Source organism: Gambusia affinis, linkage group LG06 (genome assembly GCF_019740435.1).
Source record: "Gambusia affinis linkage group LG06, SWU_Gaff_1.0, whole genome shotgun sequence".
Taxonomy (NCBI): Eukaryota; Metazoa; Chordata; class Actinopteri; order Cyprinodontiformes; family Poeciliidae; genus Gambusia; species Gambusia affinis.
The window spans coordinates 5,057,535-5,077,018 of record NC_057873.1 but is presented as its reverse complement, the minus strand read 5'-3'; the positions used below and the strand labels follow the sequence as shown (position 1 = coordinate 5,077,018).

At 40.2% G+C, this 19,484-nt stretch overlaps 1 long non-coding RNA gene and 3 other non-coding genes across 4 annotated transcripts; 1 reads left to right on the top strand and 3 right to left on the bottom strand.

Moving 5' to 3' along the window:
- Positions 1-991: 991 nt before the first annotated feature.
- LOC122833359 lies at positions 992-1,155 on the bottom strand. The gene has a single exon (XR_006370981.1). It is a non-coding gene; the product is annotated as a U1 spliceosomal RNA (small nuclear RNA).
- Positions 1,156-5,394: 4,239 nt separating this feature from the next.
- LOC122833343 lies at positions 5,395-5,557 on the bottom strand. Its single transcript, XR_006370968.1, has one exon. It is a non-coding gene; the product is annotated as a U1 spliceosomal RNA (small nuclear RNA).
- A 1,627-nt stretch (positions 5,558-7,184) lies between these two features.
- Positions 7,185-10,279, top strand: LOC122832529. The gene is made up of 7 exons (XR_006370850.1): positions 7,185-7,899; positions 8,088-8,234; positions 8,313-8,487; positions 8,562-8,847; positions 8,984-9,532; positions 9,611-9,850; positions 10,015-10,279. It is a non-coding gene; the product is annotated as an uncharacterized LOC122832529 (long non-coding RNA).
- A 6,233-nt stretch (positions 10,280-16,512) lies between these two features.
- Positions 16,513-16,676, bottom strand: LOC122833334. Its single transcript, XR_006370959.1, has one exon. It is a non-coding gene; the product is annotated as a U1 spliceosomal RNA (small nuclear RNA).
- Between the last annotated feature and the right edge of the window lie 2,808 nt (positions 16,677-19,484).

The following is a 19,484-nucleotide window of genomic DNA, read 5'->3' as shown; positions in this document are numbered from 1 at the left end:
AAGCTAAATAAATTAAACATAACCTACCCAGTGAGCTGTGACTATTCCCCCACTTGGTTCGTGTCTGGCTACAAACTATATTCATGTGACACAGAACATCGGGGTTTCTGTAGATCACTGCGAATGGTTGACCTACATTGGACCTGAATCCAGCAACAACTCAACATTAACGTACAACTCCAGCATGAATTTGGCTTTTCGGAAGCCAATTAAATTATTTACCGGGAGATCCAAGCTTATATGAATAACATGGGTAATATCTAGTTTGTTGTTAGCAATAGCATTGTTATCAGACTAATTACTTAAAATAGTACAACTCACTGCTCACCCGGGAGAAACAGCCTGCCGGGTGAGCAGTGAGTTGTACTAGCTAAAACACACTGGGATGTTTCTTTTGATCCTAAATGGTTGACCCAACCTGAAACTTAATAATTTTCTGCTCCAGGCTTTTGAAACCTTTCATTTGGCTCGTCATATAATATGAAGTCTGCATCTCCAGATAGTGAGTTATGTGTATGTCCTCGACACCAGGTAAATCCTCAAGGTTTTAGAAAAGTCTTATAACCTTGGTAGTTATAAGTTCCAGCCCATTTAGGGCATTATGGTACTAGCTGTGATCCATTTAGCTCTGTTTTGAACCAGAGAAATCAATTTCCGGGCTACTATTTGAATTTTTTGCGTTATCCGGGTCACTTGTCTGAAACACAGCAATATATACCAAAATATATAGTGCAATTTATTTATAAAAGGGCTGTACTAACATTTAAGTATTTTGATTATTATAGCTCAAATTTGAAGCAAATGCCAGCTCCAGTTTCCCCTTAAAATTAGATCATCAGAAAACTCGGTTTGAGAGCTCATTTTCACTGTATTAATGCAAAGCAGGAACTACATTTAAAGCTTTCTGCTGTCGGCTACCCGAAAATACAAAATAATGTAAAAAGATACACTTGAAAATCTCTACCACTTATATTTTCCATTAACAGTGAATCAGGGGAGAGCGCGAACGCAGTCCCCCACTACCAGAAATTATGCAGTCGAGATTCCCACATTTGGGGAATTCGCAGGGGTCAGCACAACCGGAGTGCAATGGCTGAGCCTCACCCTGGGTGAACCACCTTCATGATCATGGTATCTCCCCTGCCAGGTAAGTATGAGTTGTCATCCTCTCGCGCCGGGATGTCTTTCATAGACATGCCCACATGACTCACGGTGCCAAAACATTGTTGGCTTAAAGAGAAAAAAGTTCCGGGGTTCTTTTTAGCTTTTTACCTTGCAACACTAGCTAAGACACACTGGAATAACTGGGTTATAGAAACGATGGAAAATGTTACATTTAATGTACAACATACCGTTTGATTACCCATAATGCAACCCTGTAATAGTTTAGCTAAAGCTAATAAACGGTTGACACATTTCTACTCTTTTCAGCTTCCGCTCAAGTTCCAAAACCAAGCAGACGTATCACAATTTAAACAAACATCGGCATGATAGTATTTATTAAATATAACATACAATACTTAATTACTTTTTCTTAAATTGCATTCTCCCTGTCTTCATGTGATGACGTCAGAAACAGTTATGCTGCCACCTGCTGTTCATTAGTGAAAACTGCATCCATCAGTGGGGAAGCAGAAGACAAACTACAAACTGATTCCAGTTTTCAGACCTCCTTCACACAACATGAGACATCGGTACAAGTTACATGATTTTCCTCCTTAAGTTGATGATAGAATATTAAAGTCAACAATTTTTGGTCAAAATTTTTTTAACTAATATAAAATGTGGATGTTTTCTGATTGATGTCAGGTAAATCTATTAAATTATGGAGGAACTACTGAAATCACAGCCTGGATGCGATATTTCTGTACTACTTATGCCTTTCTTGGTGCTAGAAATCAGGACTTAAGGTTGAAAATATAGTTTGGATTCCTGCAATGCAACTTTGCATTAGCCTAGCTGGAGATGAATGATAAAGAAACATTATTTTTATTTTATTTCTATTTTAAACACTCTAGGCCAATGGTTCCCAACCTCATCCATGCGTTTATCTTCAGTCGTATTGATTATTGTAACGGCGTCTTCACAGGCCTGTCCAACAAATCAATCAAACAGCTACAGCTGATCCAGAATGCTGCTGCTCGTGTTCTCACTAAAACCAGGAAGATAGAGCACATAACACCAGTTTTAAAGTCTCTCCACTGGCTCCCTGTAGCTCAAAGAATAGACTTTAAAATACTGTTGTTAGTTTATAAATCTCTGAATGGTTTAGCACCACAATACATTAAAGATCTGCTGCTGTTGTATCAACCTTCCAGACCTCTCAGGTCTTCTGGTTCTGGTCTGCTCTGCATCCCCAGAACCAGAACCAAACGAGGAGAAGCGGCATTTAGCATCTCTGCACCAAAAATCTGGAACAAACTTCCAGAAAACTGTAAAACAGCTGAAACACTGACTTCCTTTAAATCTCAACTAAAAACCCACTTGTTTAGAGTTGTATTCGAAACGTAATCAATTGCAAATTTATTGACGGAATCTGACTTGATGTTGTGTTTTGATTGTTGATTCTATGTTGCATTGTATTTTTGTGTTTGATTTGATGTAAAGCACTTTGAAATGCCTTGCTGCTGAAATGTGCTATACAAATAAAGTTTGATTGATTGATTGATTGATTGATTGATTGATTGATTGATTGATTGAACCTTTTTATTACGGACCTGTCAAGAGTTGGCTCCCGGGTGGGAGGCAAGGACCGTCAGATATTGCTTCTGCATGTTGGTGTTCCTGCTAAAGTTTTTTCACCTTTCAGACAATCTTACAACGTCCTGCAGTGCGTGGTGTGTTATGTGGTGGTGTGTTGAATATGCCAGATCTAAAATCGGGGCATATTGTCTTGGCCCGATTATCGGAGCTTGGAAGCGAGAACCCAACCTGTTGAATGTGACAGGTAGCCAATGAGAGAGCGCGGTGACGTAAGAACGGAGGGGAATCCCAAACAGTTGACGTGGCGGAACTGAGAGTCCGGTGGACATCGGAGGTGATATGTGGAAATGTTTATTACTTTATGTAAAGGTAATTTTTACATATGTTTATTATATGTGGTTATGTTTATTCAGTTAAAACTGTTAACTAGGAAATGCGTGTGTCAGGGATGAGGATTAATAAACAAAAAAGTGAGATATTTTATAGTAATTGGAGAGAAAAAAGGAAAATTGGGATTTAATAGTGAGAAAATATATAATAAAGGTGCTGGGAGTGCAAATAGGAAATGACATGGAGGCGGTGAACTGGGAAATTAAATTGCCAAAGATACAGGGGAGGCTGCTGCAATGGAGAGACAGAAAATTATCCTTTATAGGTAAAGTTCTCGTGATAAAAGCAGAGGTAATTTCATCTCTAGCTTATTTAGCAGCAACGTTCCCTATGCCACATAAGATAATGATAAAAGTTAGAAAAATGATGTTTAGTTTTTTGTGGGGTGGCAAACAGAAAAGACTTAAAAGGGAAATAAAGTATAGACCAGTAGGGAAAGGGGGGAGAGATGTACCTGATACTGGAAGCTAATTTAAAGCTATGTTTATTACACCAATTTTAAGAGCATGTCTGAACCTGCCACCGGAACCCTTGAAATCCCTTGAAACTCCCACACTTGCCAGCAAGGGAGGTCCTCCACACACAGCTAGTGCTGTATGGGGTGAGCCACCAGAAAAGGCCTAAAAAAGACTTTGAGGATATGTGGCTCGCCGAAGCCACCATAAAAGACGCCATTTGGACCTCCAGAAACTTGCTGGTGAGCAGGCGCAGGCAGATGCCCCCCGTGGCTGTGATCCGGATGGCGGCAGCAAGGAGGGAAACATCGAGGTGGCGCGCCAAGGACACAGCCACCAAGAAGAATCGCCTGCGCCTCCGTGGACGAAGGAGTCGGCGCACCACGAACAGAGGTCCAAGCAGCGACGCCCTGGCTCTCCGGGTGAGGCAGGAGGGAAGGAGCATCAGGGCAGGCTTCCCCTCTGAGCCCCAGCGCTGTTTGGAAGAACTGGACGGCTCCAGACTTTGTAAGGAGTCACCCCGGTCCTGTCCAACTTTTAAAACCCAGAGATTTTGTGTTTTTTATACCTTTGTTCTTAACTTCTTTTAGTTTAAATTGGAGAATTGTATTTTTTTTTAAACGAAAAGAGAATTTCTGTATAACTGTAAAATGCCATGTTTTTAAAACGTTCTAAGTAACAATAAAAACTTTTCGAAAGCATTTGTTTTGGACTTGTCCATATGCAAAAAAGGTATGGCTGTTAATGTCACCATGGGAAGTTGAATAAGGGGATTTTATATGAAAAGGTGTCTTATGGTTTGTTAAAAGATGAATGGGAAAGAGATGAACAGATTTGGTGGATCGTCGTAAATTGTGTGAAAGAAGCAATGTGGAAAGCTAGAAACATTTTGATATATGGAAAATATGAAATATTTGAAACAAATGTCTTAAAGATAGTGGAATCATTAGTTAGAGAATATATGTGGAAAGAAAAACTGACTCAAAAGAACAACGAGGTGCTCTTGGCATGGAAAGTGCCGGAGGATTTACAAAAATGTGTTAAGTGAACCTTCAGAATGGAATAATTTTTCCCCTTTCGTTGTATTTGAGACCTTTGTCTCCCTTTTGTTGTTTTCCGCTCCAAGGAACGATGACAATGTATAAATTGTAATTTTTGTTACATATTTGTTTGTATTGGATGTTTTATGCAAAGAACTTAGAAATTATTTTTTAAAAATCCACTCAAATTTTAAGATTAATTTAAAAAAAAATGAAATTTTTAACTTTTAACACAAAGAAATTTAAATAAAACTCCATTAGAATTTCTGAGTTGTATCTCAGAATTTGAGGATTTTGTCAGAATTTATTTTTTAATCTATGATGGCCCTGTTACATCATCATACAGATTATACTGACATGACAATGAAATGTGTTTAAAATTTGTTACTTAGTGATGCTTTCATTACTGGTTTGACCAATTAGCTGTTTTTCAGAATAAAGTGAGTTTAAAGTGACTTATTACTACAGTGTCACTTCACTAAAGTTAACATCTTTAAGGATAAGAGTCTGTCTTTAATACAGTGCTTCTCAATTCCAGTCCTCAGGCCCCCCTGCCCTACATGTTTTCGGTGTTTCCCTGCTGCTACACACCTGGATTGAATCTATGAGTGATTAACAGGTTTCTGCAGTACTTGATGCCTGCAGAACAGGTAATGCAATCATTTGAATCAGCTGCTCTGAAATAGAGGCACATCTAAAACATGCAGAGCAGGGGGGCCTGAGGACTGGAATTGGGAAGCACTGCTTTAATATCATGTATAAATTGGTTCAGACAGCATCACATTATTCATCATTAACATGAATACCAGGGGAGAGCGCGAACGCAGTCCCCCACCACCATAAATTGTGCAGTTGAGATTCTCCCATGTGGAGAATTCACAGAGGTCAGATCGCCGCAGTGCAATGGCTGATCCTCACCCTGGGCGATCCACCTACAGGATCATGGAGTCGTCCCTGCCAGGTAAGTATGCTGTTCATTCCTCTGACTGACCATTAGCAACTTCACACATCCGGTTCTGACTCACGGTGGGAAATAAAATATTCCCTGAGTCACTTTAGGATTTAACATTTAAATAAACACAGTCAGAAACTCAGAGAAATAATAAATATATTTTAAAAAACTCAAAATGAGAAACATAGAAAAACTCATGGATTTCAAAATTAATCCCAGAAGTTTTGTAGTGTTTCAGTTCGTTCATTTTTCCCTCTGTGCTCCACCAGGTCTGTTTACCAGTTTCCGGACCCGACCAGAACCCCTCGGTGTAAATTACCTTGAGAAATAATGAGATTTGGTTATATATAAAAACAGGTTTTAATGCTGAAAGGTGATCAAATGTTACAAAGCAAAATTGAGGTTGAAATAATAAACAAAAGGGAGTGTAAATTTCCACTCAGATTTTAAGATTAATCTCAGACATTTTCTAGAAAAAAACTGAATTTCTGAGTTAAATCTCAGAATTTGAGGATTTTGTCAGAATTTATATTTTAATCTATGATGGCCCTGTTACGTCATCATACAGATTATACTGACAATGACAATGAAATATGTTTAAAATTTGTTACTCAGTGAGGCTTTAATTAGCTGTTTTTCAGAATAAAGTGAATTTAAAGTAACTTTTATTACTACAGTGTCACTTCACTAAACAGCTTTAAGGACACAATTCTGTCTTTAATATCATGTATAATTTGGTTCAGACAGCCTCACATCATTCATCATTTGACATTAATACCAGGGGAGAGTTATATATAATCCTCAAATTCTGAGTTTGCAAGGCCAGCTCCTTGCAATTCCCACACTTGCCAGCAAGGGAAGTTTTCAATGCACAGCTAGTGCTGTACGGGCTGAGCCACCAGAAAATAGCAAAAAAGGACAACAACTCAGAGGAGGAAGTCAGAGCTTTGTGCTACGCGGATAATGTCCCGGTCGGAACACGGTGCACTAAATAATAAAACATAAATTAACAAAACTTCGAGGCAGGTAAATTTTCCTCCAGGAATTTTAATAACCGAGGCACTCAAGTCATTCGAGGAATTGTTTCAGCCCTAATTTTAATGAACCTGTCAAGAAGTAGTGTGAGGAGGTGGTGAGGAAACTGCAACAGACTCAGGTTGAAGTGAAAATGATGGGATTTAATGAAGACAGTCCAAAAGGCCAGGCAGCACTGCTGAGTGGAAGACCAGGGCTCAACACAGGCAGCAACTGGCTACACAAATGGACATGAATCAATTGACACATACAAACGACTGCTTAGACAAGGACCCGACAAAGCCGCAGAGACACAGGTGACATTAGTAGTCTACTTCTTTCCGTAACAACAATTCAACCATCTCGTCTTCTTGGGCCGCCTGATGCCTAGTTCTATATACCAAGCTCTTAAAATAATCGTAAATATCGGTTAAAATCTGTTGCTCCTCACATTTCTCTTCGCCTTTTTTATTAATTAGCTTGTTTATTGTCATTTTTGATCGAAATAGTTTTCTAAAAAAATATCTTGTGCATTTTTCCTTCTCCTCAAAATGTTGCAATCTACTTCGTATCACCGCTCCTGTGCTTCTTTCATTAACTTTTTTTTTAATCTCATGTGTATGACTTGGGGCAATTTTTGAAAATATGCCCCCTCTCTCCACAAAGGTTACAGTTTACCGGATCCTGGCAGTCCTTAGTTAAGTGTCCATATTTACTCCGGCATTCTACTGAAAGGAGTTGCTGGGAACCACACCTACGGCAGGTCTAAGGCTGGCCCGGGTAGAAAACGTAGCCTCTTATTGCTCCCAGCTGAATCACCGGTGGCAAATGATAGGTCTAGTACAATTCTTTCCTGTTGCTAAATTTTTCTTCAATTGTATAAAGAAGCGTCTGCCGCCAGTCCTGACCCCGTCCTCGTCTTTTAATCCGTATCCTTGTTTCACTGTCCATCTTTATTGTAGCCAAGTTCCAATGTCCTCCATCCGAACTTGTTCAGAAAACATAAGTACTGTGATTGTCTTAGGCTCCATTTGCGAGAGAGAAGTCATCTCTGTATTGGCTAATTGAGGTCTCGTCTCTTTCAGTCTTCCAAACGATCCCAAACATTTTCCCTAAAAAGTATTAGTGGTAAATATTACCTCACAGGTTCTTTTTCCCAGCAGAGCAAAAATATAGTCCATTTGCACAGGTAAAATTCCGAGTTCCTTTTGCGAGATGAGACGACTGAACTGAAGTCTGTCCATTTCCATATCATTTTTAGATCAAATCTCACTGCGTTCCTACGGGAACCAGACATGGGCAGGGACGAAGCCATCTTTCTCACACATGGTATCTCCCCTGCTAGGTAAGTATTTACCTTTTAGATTATAAGCACTGGTCACAGTACAACAAATGCCAAGACAAGTTTTGATATCCTCCATTCTCACTTGTTCAGAGTAAATCAGAACTGTCACTGGGTATTTATTCCCACATGATCCTGGAAGGATGGGACTTATTTAGGCACTTACCTGAGTTCCTTACTTACCTTAACAGCCCTCCAAAAGGCAAACATTGGTGACTCAGGAGAGTCTGTGCCATCTGAAGAGCTCCCTGAAGATGACCTATCATCTGAGGAGCCACCAAAAGTTACTATATCCCTCTCAGTACTGAAGGGATATTCAGAGTTCCCAGTACAAATCCGTAAGTAATGTCACTGCTTGCTACATTTTTCTATTTTATAAACCATGCAAGTTACTTTTGAAACCTTTTTTTCTTCAGTTCAGTACATGCAGGAATACTGGATCCATTTGAAGGGCTCCATGGGCACAATAAAACAGCATGAAAACCAAAAATCAAAGGTTGGAAGAGTAACGTTGTTCCTTAAATTCCTAACCGAGGGGAAGACTGTCTTAGGAAATTGGACGTTCCTTGAGAACGTAGGGAGAGTTCATGAGTAAGTATCTCTCTGATGCATTATAGTTAATGTATGTGTTCATGTTTAAGTTAGAAACATTTCTCTCTGAGCAGGTGGCCGGAACATCTCTTCAGACAAGGGAAGGCCATCACCACCATAAAATTGTACCTTGTCAACATCTCAGGGTTTCTCAGCTACTTTCGGGACACGCCACCATCAACCTCGCGTGTCCCAAGGAAGTGTATGGTGTCAGTCCTTAGAGCCCAGTCCTCGGACTTGAGGAAACTGTCGAGGCGCGTCGTCCTCCGCCAGCTCCAAGTTAAAAGGGGAAAAGTCAGCAGGTTGATCCCCAAGGTGGACCTCAGAAAAAGGCACGGCGCATGATCCCCAGGTTGCTCGGTAAGACTTATGTAAAATTCTTTATTATATTCAATTACTTACCTGAGTGTGTGCCATTCAGTATCATCTGTGAATGGTCAGGAATGGCAGACACTTATTCAGTCACTTACCTGAGATTTTATTTATGTTTGTGTAGACACCATCGAGACTACGCCTAGCCAAAACAACATACACCGGTTCTATGGCTACTTCAGCGCTTACCTGTCGAGCATCTATGGCCATAGGACCGGTGTTTTAACCAATATGTCATTGCCTAAAGTGGGTGAGGCACATACAGAGGCAAAGTCTGGAGAACAAGGATTTGTCATCAATGTAACTGTAATGATTTTGCACTTATAATTAAACACTTGATAGATCTACCTGAGTGCCTGCCATTCAGGATAATTTACAGGTTATCCTGTATGTCAGGCAACATACCCTCTCATTTGGCACTAAGGTGAAAGAGCACAAGACAAATCATTCTTTTGGGCCTGCCCAGGCATATCTGACAGTGCAGGAGTTCGGTTGGCTGGAGCAATGGCTCCAAGTCAGGGAAAAACTGCAGCCATCCACCAACCTGGTGTTTTTTAATGAAAGCAACCAGAAAATTACCAACTTACAGCAGCACCTGCAGAGTGCGTGGGCAGAGATGGGGTTTTCCAGGCGCCCCACATTTACAGATTTCCGCAACTCGATTGCCACATATGTAAGTAATTATTTCACTTTTTTTTCTGAAAACTTAAAATAAAAACAAAATATTGAATAACTTCCTTTATCTTTCAAGGCCAAAAATGTACTGTCTACAGGCACAAGGAGCAAAGTTTCAAAGACAATGTGTCATGACCCTGCAACAGCAGACATGTTCTACGCAATGAGCCAAACTGCAGAACATCTGGCGGAGCTGCGCATTAAATTCCAGCAGGTCACCGACCCAGATGCCCCAGGTTCTGCGGACCCTCCTCTCCTCATGCTGTCTGAGTCATCGAGCAAGGGTTAGGGGGAGGAGCCTTTAAAGAAACGGAGGGTAAGTCTTGTCATTTTAAAATTCACATCTATTTTTCCTGTTAATATTGATAATCTTAACTGAGTGGTTGCCATTTAGGATCATTTACCGTTGATCCTGAATGGCATGTACTTAAGTGTCTGATATATGGAAATAATATCATGTAATGTCTTTTTATATTTCAGAGACTAGAACCTGAGGAACCAGACCAGTCGGATGGAAGTCATCCGTCATCTGGCCAGGGTGATGCCACCACCCAGGACACCCAGGGCACACCATTGACTGTTTATACTGATCCAAAAAGAGTATCTTCGATCTCCCAAAAAGCAGCCCATTGATGGCATACAGGCTGCACCAAAGATTTCTGAGGCACATCCCTCAAAAACGTGTTTCATTCAAGGAGGCAGAAGAAGTAGTTTAGTTTGAATCTTTTCATTTTCTTGTTTTCAATTTTAGGTAATTACATTTAAAATTTTCAGTTTTATATTGTTTGCTGTGTTCCATGTCCTTGTTGTGTTTTGTTATATAGTAAATTTTGAAAAGTAGCTTGTTTGTTCCTGAAAATATCTTTTTTTTGTGTGTGTGTAAATAAATGTAACAATTCTTGTTTAAGAAATGTCTCCCTTTATTATATCAACTTGATTTTCAACCATGGAGCAGCATGTGTAGATGTGTAATTGGGAGTCTTTCGCTCTAGGAGGGTTCCTGGGTGCGGTTCCTCCATTTTCTTTTCTCCGTTCCTCAGTGCTTTCTGGCTGTTTCTCTTCATCTGGTTCCACATTTATCTCCATTTGTAGTAACTGGTCTCCCAAGTCTGCTATCCCAGTGGTCCCCAACCTTTTTAGTACAGCAGACCGGACAACCCTTTATATTTTTCAACCACTTTTTTATTGTTTAGTATACTTATGTTTAATTTCCATATACCAAAATTTGGTTTTTGAGTGTTTGGAATTTCTATAAGACATGTAAGTTGGTGGTGGTCCGAAAAAGGTACTGGCTCAACTTTACATGACACTGGTGTAACTGTGCTGGATGTTAAAATATAGTCAATCCTTGAGAAAATTTTTCTGTTGGACCAGGTAAAACCTGCCTCCTCTGAATGTAAAGATCTATAGACATCCGTAAGCTTACAATCCTTTATAAGGTTGTTTAATGCCTGTGAACTTAGATCTACTCTATTTGTCAAATGGGCACTTGTATTACCTATTCTTTTCTCCAAATTACAATTAAAGTCCCCACCTATAATTACATGTCTCTAGCTACATATATAATATTGCAAAGTTTGCAGTAAAAGTACTCTTTCTTGCATATCTGTTGAACCATAGACAATTATTCTCATTTTGCTCCCATTTTTTTCCATGTCTATTAACAATACTGTCATGAGGTGGTGGAGGAAAAAACAGCAGGCTCAGGATGAAAGGAGAAATGATGGTTTTAATGATGAGAATGATGGTACAAACAAATCCAAAATCCTGGCAGCACAGCGGAGCGGAGCGGAAGGCAGAGGCTCAGCACTGGTAGCAACAGGACATATGAAGGACCAACGACAGCTTAGACGAGGACCCGACGAGGAACAAAGGACACAGGTGGGGTTAAATACACAGAGGGTAATCAAGGAACAAGACACACCTGGAAACTAATCAAGGGGAGACTCAGAGACACAGGAACTCAAAATAAACACACAGAGAAACTCAAATCACAACAAATACTCTTCCATCCATAATGTTTTCTACTTTTTCTATATGAATAGTTCTATTATTCAACAATACTACTACTCCAGTTGCTCTGTTTAAATTATCCCCTGACCAAAAGGACAATGCATATTGCCACCATCTTTGAAATTTCGTATAATTATCCCTAAAGTGTAGGGAACATTCTTGTCACCACCATTATTATGTAAAAAATTAAATACTGTCTGACATTTCACTGGGTCATTTAAGCCCCTAGTATTTATTGCAGTTCTGCATAATGAAACTATATTTGCTTAAAGAAAGAAATGGGATCTTATTCTCAAATAAAGTAAAACAACCCAAAATAGAAAGAAGTTCCAAACAAACTTTACTTCCTGTTAGTCTTTACGTTTTTTCTTCGTGCTCTCCAAGTCTCCTTTTGTTCTTCCTCTCAGTCTCTACTAGATATTTGAGTGATATTTGAGAATGCTACTAATCCTTTCTCTTCTAGGAATGGAGTAGGGTTCTGTAGAATCGATGGCCAATATTCAATGTCTGGTCCTCCTGACGAGTCTCTTCCATGGGTTCTCTTGGTCCTCGGTTCCTGGTTCAAACAGTAGATGCAGGTCTTCCAATGTTCCATCGTCCTCCGGGAAAAGCGAGGAACTGCCTTCCGGGGAAGTCTTGTCCTGTGGTTGTTCCTGTTGAGAGGGAATTAAATCGCTCATTGTTTGTTCCAATATTTCTCCGCATTCTCCAATTGTTATGACTCGAGGGGTTTTCTTCATCCCGTCTCCCTCCAGCGATGGTGTCTCTTTTAATGATCCCGTTTGTTGAAGAGTTTCGGTTGTAATTGGGTTCAGCTGGTTGTTTTCCGGTTCTTGTGTGTCCTTTAATTGGGAGTCTTTTGCTCTAGGAGGGTTCATGGGTGTGGTTCCTCAATTCTCTTTTCTCCGTTCCTCAGTGCTTTCTGGCTGTTTTCCTTCATCTGGTTCCACATTTGTCTCCATTTGTAGTAACTGGTCTCCCAAGTTTACTATCCCACTCACTTATTGTGGAGCAAAAGTCTTGACTCTGTTAGCGTATGGCTTGGGGCAATTTTTGAAAATATGCCCCCTCTCTCCACAAAGGTTACCGGATCCTGGCAGTCTTTAGTTCAGTGTCCATCAGTTCCACAGTTTTTGCAATATGTACTCCGGCTTGTTGCTGGGAACCACACCTACGGCAGGTCTTAGGCTGGCCCGGGTAGAAAACGTAGCCTCCTATTGCTCCCAGCTGAATCACCGGTGGCAAATGATAGGTCTAGTACAATATTCCACGGGAGTTTTGTCCTCTAAAAACAGCGAGGTGCTACCTCCCTCGGTGTCCACTTCTATGTTAATTTCGGTTGTGACTGTGTCAAGTCCATCATCATAAGGTCCAACGTTTCTCCACACTCTCCTGCCGTCACTACGCGGGTGGTGTTCTGTTGCGTGTCCTCCTGATGGGAGGTGGCCTCTAATTCCTGTTGCTCCGTCCATTCTGTCGTCGCTGAATCCGTTTTGTCGAGCATCGTCTTTGTTTCCTCAGATGTCAGAGTTTCGGTTGTAGAAGGTCCACTGGAGGTGAGGGGGCCTTGGCCTCCTTCGTCCTTCTTGCTCCTCTCTACTCTCCTGTTGTTGATCTTCCTCTGATCTCCTCTCAAGAAAGGCTGGGTCTTGAATTAACTTAATGTCATTTCAGTTTCTTGTAAGGGGGCTGCTTTGACTCAATTTGCATGTGATTTAGAGCATGTTCTAAAGGTGTGGCCTCCTTCCCCACAAAGATTACAATTCACAGGGAGTGGACACTCTTTAGTCGAGTGATCATTTGCTCTACAATTCCTGCAGTAAGTTTTGTTGCATTCGGCAGAGATGTTGTTGAGAGCCAAACTTATGGCAGACCTTAGGCTGGCCCGGATAGAACACGAAACCTCTAATTGTACCCAGCAGTATGACCGGTGGCAAATGATGAGTCTCACCTGTTGTAGAGTCTTTTTTTAATTGGACAAAGAAACGTCTTCCTCCTGTTCTAATTCCATCTTCGTCCTTCAATTCGTAGGCACTATTTGCGGTACACCAAAGGCTGAGCCAAACCTTTATGTCCTCCATTCTCACTTTATCTGAATAAATCAGCACAGTCACTGCTTTTGATTCTGATCCCATCAGCGAAATCATGCCAATGTTCTTCAGCTGTGGTCTGGTCTCCTTCAGTTTGCTAAAGGTACATGTTACGGCTGCAGTGGGTCTCTGCTTGGTTAGGGTTGGTTGAATTTATTTTGGTATCTTTTAACCACACTGCTATTATTTAATAGACTTGTGTTTAGTTTCCACACTCCTGGAGTGAATTTTTGAAAGTTTGGGATATCTAAGACACGTTAATTTATGGTGGTCCGAGAAAGGAACTGGGTCAACCGTACACAAGACAGGCTTAACAGCACCAGATATGAAAAAAAAGTCAATTCTAGAAGACATTTTTCCATTAGTCCACGTGAATCCCGTTTCCTCTGGATGCAGCGTCTTAAAGACATCAATAAGTTTGAAATCATTTATAAGGTTACCCAGTACATGCGAACTTAAGTCTATCTTGTTTGCCAGACCGGCTGTTGTGATGCCCATCCGTTTTTCTAAATTGCAATTAAAATCTCCTCCTATAATTATGTGCCTCCCGCTACAAATGTAAGGTTGTAGGGTTTGCAGTAGAAAGACTCTTTCCTGTAAGTCCGTTGGACCGTATACGTTTATTAATCTCATTTTGCACCCATTGTTTTCTATGTCTATCAACAGCATTCTTCCATCCATGATTTTTTCAACACTTTCTATATGCAATGTTCTATTATTCTGTAACACTACAACACCAGTAGATCTATTTAGATTGTCCCCTGACCAAAAGGATTGCCCATATTGCCATCTTTTTTGAAATTTAGCATAATTATCCATAAAAGGTAAAGAACATTCTTGTAGTAGAAAAAGGTCTCCCCCACAATTTTTTTTTTCTTTCGAAAAATTTTTATTGTTACTTCAAACAATTTAAATACACGACATTTTTACTGTTATACAGAAATTTTTCCTTTCGTTTTCGTTTAAGAAAGATTAAAACACCATTTCCATTTCAAACTAAAAGGAGCTTAAAACAGGGATAAAAACACAAAGGCTCTAGGTGTTAAAAGTTGTACAGGACCGGGGTTCCCCTTACAAAGTTCAGAGCCATCCCGTTCTTCCAAAACAGCGCTGGGGCCCAGAGGGGAAACCTGCCCTGATGCTCCTTCCCTCCTGCCTCACCCGGAGGGCCAGGCCGCCGCTGCTTGGACCTCTGTTCGTCCACAGAGGCGCAGGCGATTCTTCTTGGTGGCTGTGTCCTTGGCGCGCCACCTGCAGCCCTCGATGTTGTTCTTTTTGCTGCTGCCATCCGGATCACAGCCAAAGGGGGGCATCTGCCCGCGCCTGCTCACCAGCAAGTTTCTGGAGGTCCAGATGGCGTCTTTTATGGCGGCTAGGGTGAGCCACATATCCTCAAAGTCTTCTTTAGTCCTTTTCTGGTGGCTCACCCCATACAGCACTAGCTGTGCGTGGAGGACCTCCCTTGCTGGCAAGTGTGGGAATTTCAAGGAGCCGGCCTTCGCCCACAGGTCCACAGCAGCGCTGCACTCCCACAGCAGGTGCCTCACCGACTCCGGCGCGCCACAACCGGGTCGGGGGCAGATGGGAGTCGTCTTGGGAGTCCGTCGGTTGAGTGCCGGAAGTCGTGGGCAGCGGGGAGGGGGCGGGTCTCCTTCCATTCGGTCCCGATTCCCAACTTCCTCCTGCTCCTGGTCATTTTCGGGTTCTGGTAGGGTTTCCGTTGGTAGGGGGAGAAGGGGTTCACCCGGCCTTGGTACCAATCCTTCTGATTGCAACGAGGCGTACTTAGCTCTATTAGCGTAGGACCTAGGGCAAGTTCTAAAGGTATGTCCTCCCTCCCCGCAGAGATTGCAGATTAACGGGTGGGGGCAATCCTTAGTCAAATGATCATTGGCTTTACAGTTCTTACAATGGGTATTCTGGCATTCCGCCGACAGGTGTTGTTGGGAATTGCACTTACGACAAGCCTTGGGCTGACCAGGGTAAAAAACATGGCCCCTAATTGCTCCCAGCTGGATCACCGGTGGTAAGTGGTGAATCTCTCCAGTTTTCATATCTCTCCTCAGTTGGACGTAGAAACGCCTACCTCCCGTCCTAATGCCATCTTCGTCTTTCAGTTCGAGTCCCTTTATCACTGTGCACCTCTGTCCCAACCACGTCCTCATGTCTTCCATTCGAACTTGTTCCGAAAATATCAATATTGTCACAGACTTCGGTTCTACTTGTGACAGGGAAGCCATTTCCACATTCGCCAATTGGAGTCTAGCCTCTTTCAGTCTCCCGAAGGTTGTCAAACATTTTTCAAAAAACGTGCTGGTAGTAAATACCACCTCAAAGGTCTTTTTCCCAGGCAAGGCAAAGATATAATCCATTTGAGTTGGTACAAAACCTAGCTCCTTCTGCATTATGAGCCTGCTGAATTGTAGTCTATCCATTTCCATGTCATTTCTTAGATCAAATCTCACTGCGTTCCGGCGGGAACCAGTCGAGGCTGAGTTAGAAACCATCATAATGAACTTTCATGATCATGGTATCTCCCCTGCCAGGTATTTGAATTTTCTGCGTTATCCGGGTCACTTGTCTGAAACACAGCAATATATACCAAAATATATAGTGCAATTTATTTATAAAAGGGCTGTACTAACGTTTAAGTATTTTGATAATTATAGCTCAAATTTGAAGCAAATGCCAGCTCCAGTTTCCCCTTAAAATTAGATGATCAGAAAACTCGGTTGGAGAGCTCATTTTTACTGTATTAATGCAAAGCAGGAACTACATTTAAAGCTTTCTGCTGTCGGATACCCGAAAATACAAAATAATGTAGAAAGATAAACTTCAAAATCTCTACCATTTATATTTTCCATTAACAGTGAATCAGGGGAGAGCGCGAACGCAGTCCCCCACTACCAGAAATTATGCAGTCGAGATTCCCACATTTGGGGAATTCGCAGGGGTCAGCACAACCGGAGTGCAATGGCTAAGCCTCACCCTGGGTGAACCACCTTCATGATCATGGTATCTCCCCTGCCAGGTAAGTATGAATTGTTCTTCTCTCGCGCCGGGATGTCTTTCACAGACATGCCCACATGACTCATGGTGCCCACACATTGTTTGCTTAAAACAGAGCCAGAGACCAGCATTACACAAGCTAAAACATACTGGGATAACTTGGTTAAATAAACCAGGGAAAGATGCTAAATTTAATGTTGAAAACAATGTTTCATTACCCACAATGCAATGCTGTGTTAGCCTAGCTAACGCTAGCAAACAACTAACACATTTTTACCGTATTTAACTTCTAGTAAACCCCTAGTCACCAAACATGAGATCACGAATCAAATAAACGTCCACCTATTACAAGCAACTATTTAATAAACAGAATGCAAACCAGGAAAATGATGAGATCTAATTATAAAAAATACCGTTTGATTACCCACAATGCAATAGCGTACAAGCATAGCTAAAAAGCTAACTCTCGTCTAACAGTTCATTTCTTTTTAAACTCTTCTCCAAAGCATAAACAACCAAACAAAGTTCATATGAATTGAAAATATGTGAAACCTTTAATTTGAACGTTTCAATGAGCACCATAAGGACAAAATGAAGAATAGGAAACACACTTTAAAACATATTTTTAAAACTCACAGGACAACCACTTCCTGTTCTTTGTTTTTCAGATTTCCTTTATGTTGCTGCCACCTGCTGACCAGAAGAGGAAAACCTTTATTTGATTTTTGAAACTTCACTAAAGGGCGATATCTGTGCTTTTTATGCATCCAGACCAGAACAGATAAGTTCCTGATCCAAACCTACAACAGCCAGGTTAGACACTAATAGCAGAATATTTAAAACCAAGTTTGTGATTTGTGAGGCCTTTCTTATTAAACTAAGTAAGACCCGCTCTGTATTTAACACCTTTTTCAACATCAAACCAGGTGAAAATACTCAAATTTAATTTTGAGTATAGTATTTGTTCATAAACATTCAGTTGAGTTGTTTTTAAACATTCAATAGAGTAATAATTTATCAAGTATCAATTAACATTTTATATATGTTTTGTTTCAGTGGGGTGTAACCATAAAAATCCTGTTTGGGTGTGTTTTTTCTGCACTTGTGAGACTCCTTTCTGAACAAAGGATCTCTGCTGGAGAATGTAGTCAACCTGGCCCAGACTTCACACCTGTCTGTAATAACTTAATTATCTAGTGAGTATTAAAGAGCTGACATGAAACACCTCTATTTATTTCTCATTAGTTTTTGGACACTGACTGGTTAAGGAAAATTGACAAAACTGCGTTTGACCGAGAAGGTTAGCGACCTACAAAAACGTATAATAGAGCTTATATTAATATATGTGCTTTAAATAAACTTGTGCGTTTATAATAGCAGATAACAATGATATCTAGATACTTTTATTTTAATTAATTGTGTTTTCGGCGCTTCGGGTGAGCACGACCTACTCAGAAACACCTCGAGCCAAACATGGCGCCGCGGAGACTCGGCCATCTTCCAAACTTCGGTCAAAAAATTTGGACCAAACCCTGGAAAATGTTCAAATATTTGCCAAAAATGAAGTTGCCAACCTACAAATACTATAAACTCAACCAACAGACTCACCGAAAAGATTTCATGGCGTAATATAATGTCCTTACACGGAGTCAAAAGGACTTCTTCGGCCTCCAGTAAAATCGTTCCCAATTATGCAAATGAGCCTCGTTCAGGCGGTTACTGTGTTGCCAGACTTTGTAATAAAACAAGTAATTTAGGGACGGAGGGGAGTTTTTTTGTTTTTATATAAACCACATAAAAGCGGCAAATAATTCGAGTTACAAATATCAGTCAAGTGTAAATCTGACTTAATTAGAGAAGTAACGGTTGATTTCAAATGCTTTCGATTTTTATAAACGTAATTAAATTTTGTATTAATAATACTTAGAAATGAAATGAAGTCCAGAGTCCTACATTTGCTCTTGAAATACACGAATAAAATCATTAGATATCGCATTTATTTATTTATTTATTTATTTATTTATTTATTTATTTATTTATTTATTTATTTATTTATTTATTTATTTATTTATTTATTTATTTCAATCCATATTTTCTTTTTCACAAAATCACACGTATATTTCAAGATGTTTGATCCTGGTGAGAAAAAACTAAAAACAAAATGAACCCATATCTTGATGTTTACAATGACGGAACCTGGCAACCAGACTCTGGCCGCTCCGCTTTTTCTCCACAAATACTGTAGCTAATTCTAATGAATTTGGAATTTGTGGTTTTTAGTCTTGTTAGTGTTTTTCTGGCTCTTTTTGTGTTAGAAAAAATATATATTCATATAGTAGACAGGACCTTTGAGTAATTTAACATTACCTTCATCAATGGAGTGAGGTAGATCTCTGTAAAGTCACCTGGTTTAGAAGTTTGGACTGTTAAACCTCAAAATAACTTTCTTACTCCAGCGCTTAGTTTAAAAGCAAACAGAAAAACCTGCAAAAATAAAAGTATTTTACCAAAAAATAAAAATATACCTTGCTCCAAACACACCAGTGATTGTCCAGGATTGTCCAGTGATTGATCTCCACTTGCTGTTCATCTTTGGAATAGTTAGAAAAATAAGATTTAATTGTAACTGAAATTATCATTGCAGTTTTCAGCAATAATAAAATTCCAATTTTCTTTACCATGCAGCTCTAATGACATTTATTTTTAAGACTAGACCTGCCACGATAAATTTTGCTGGATGATAAATTGTCCCAGAATTAATTGTAATAAATAATAATATGGTCTTGAAACCATTTTCAAGTAACATATAGGTAATGGCATACTGCAGATAAATTTATT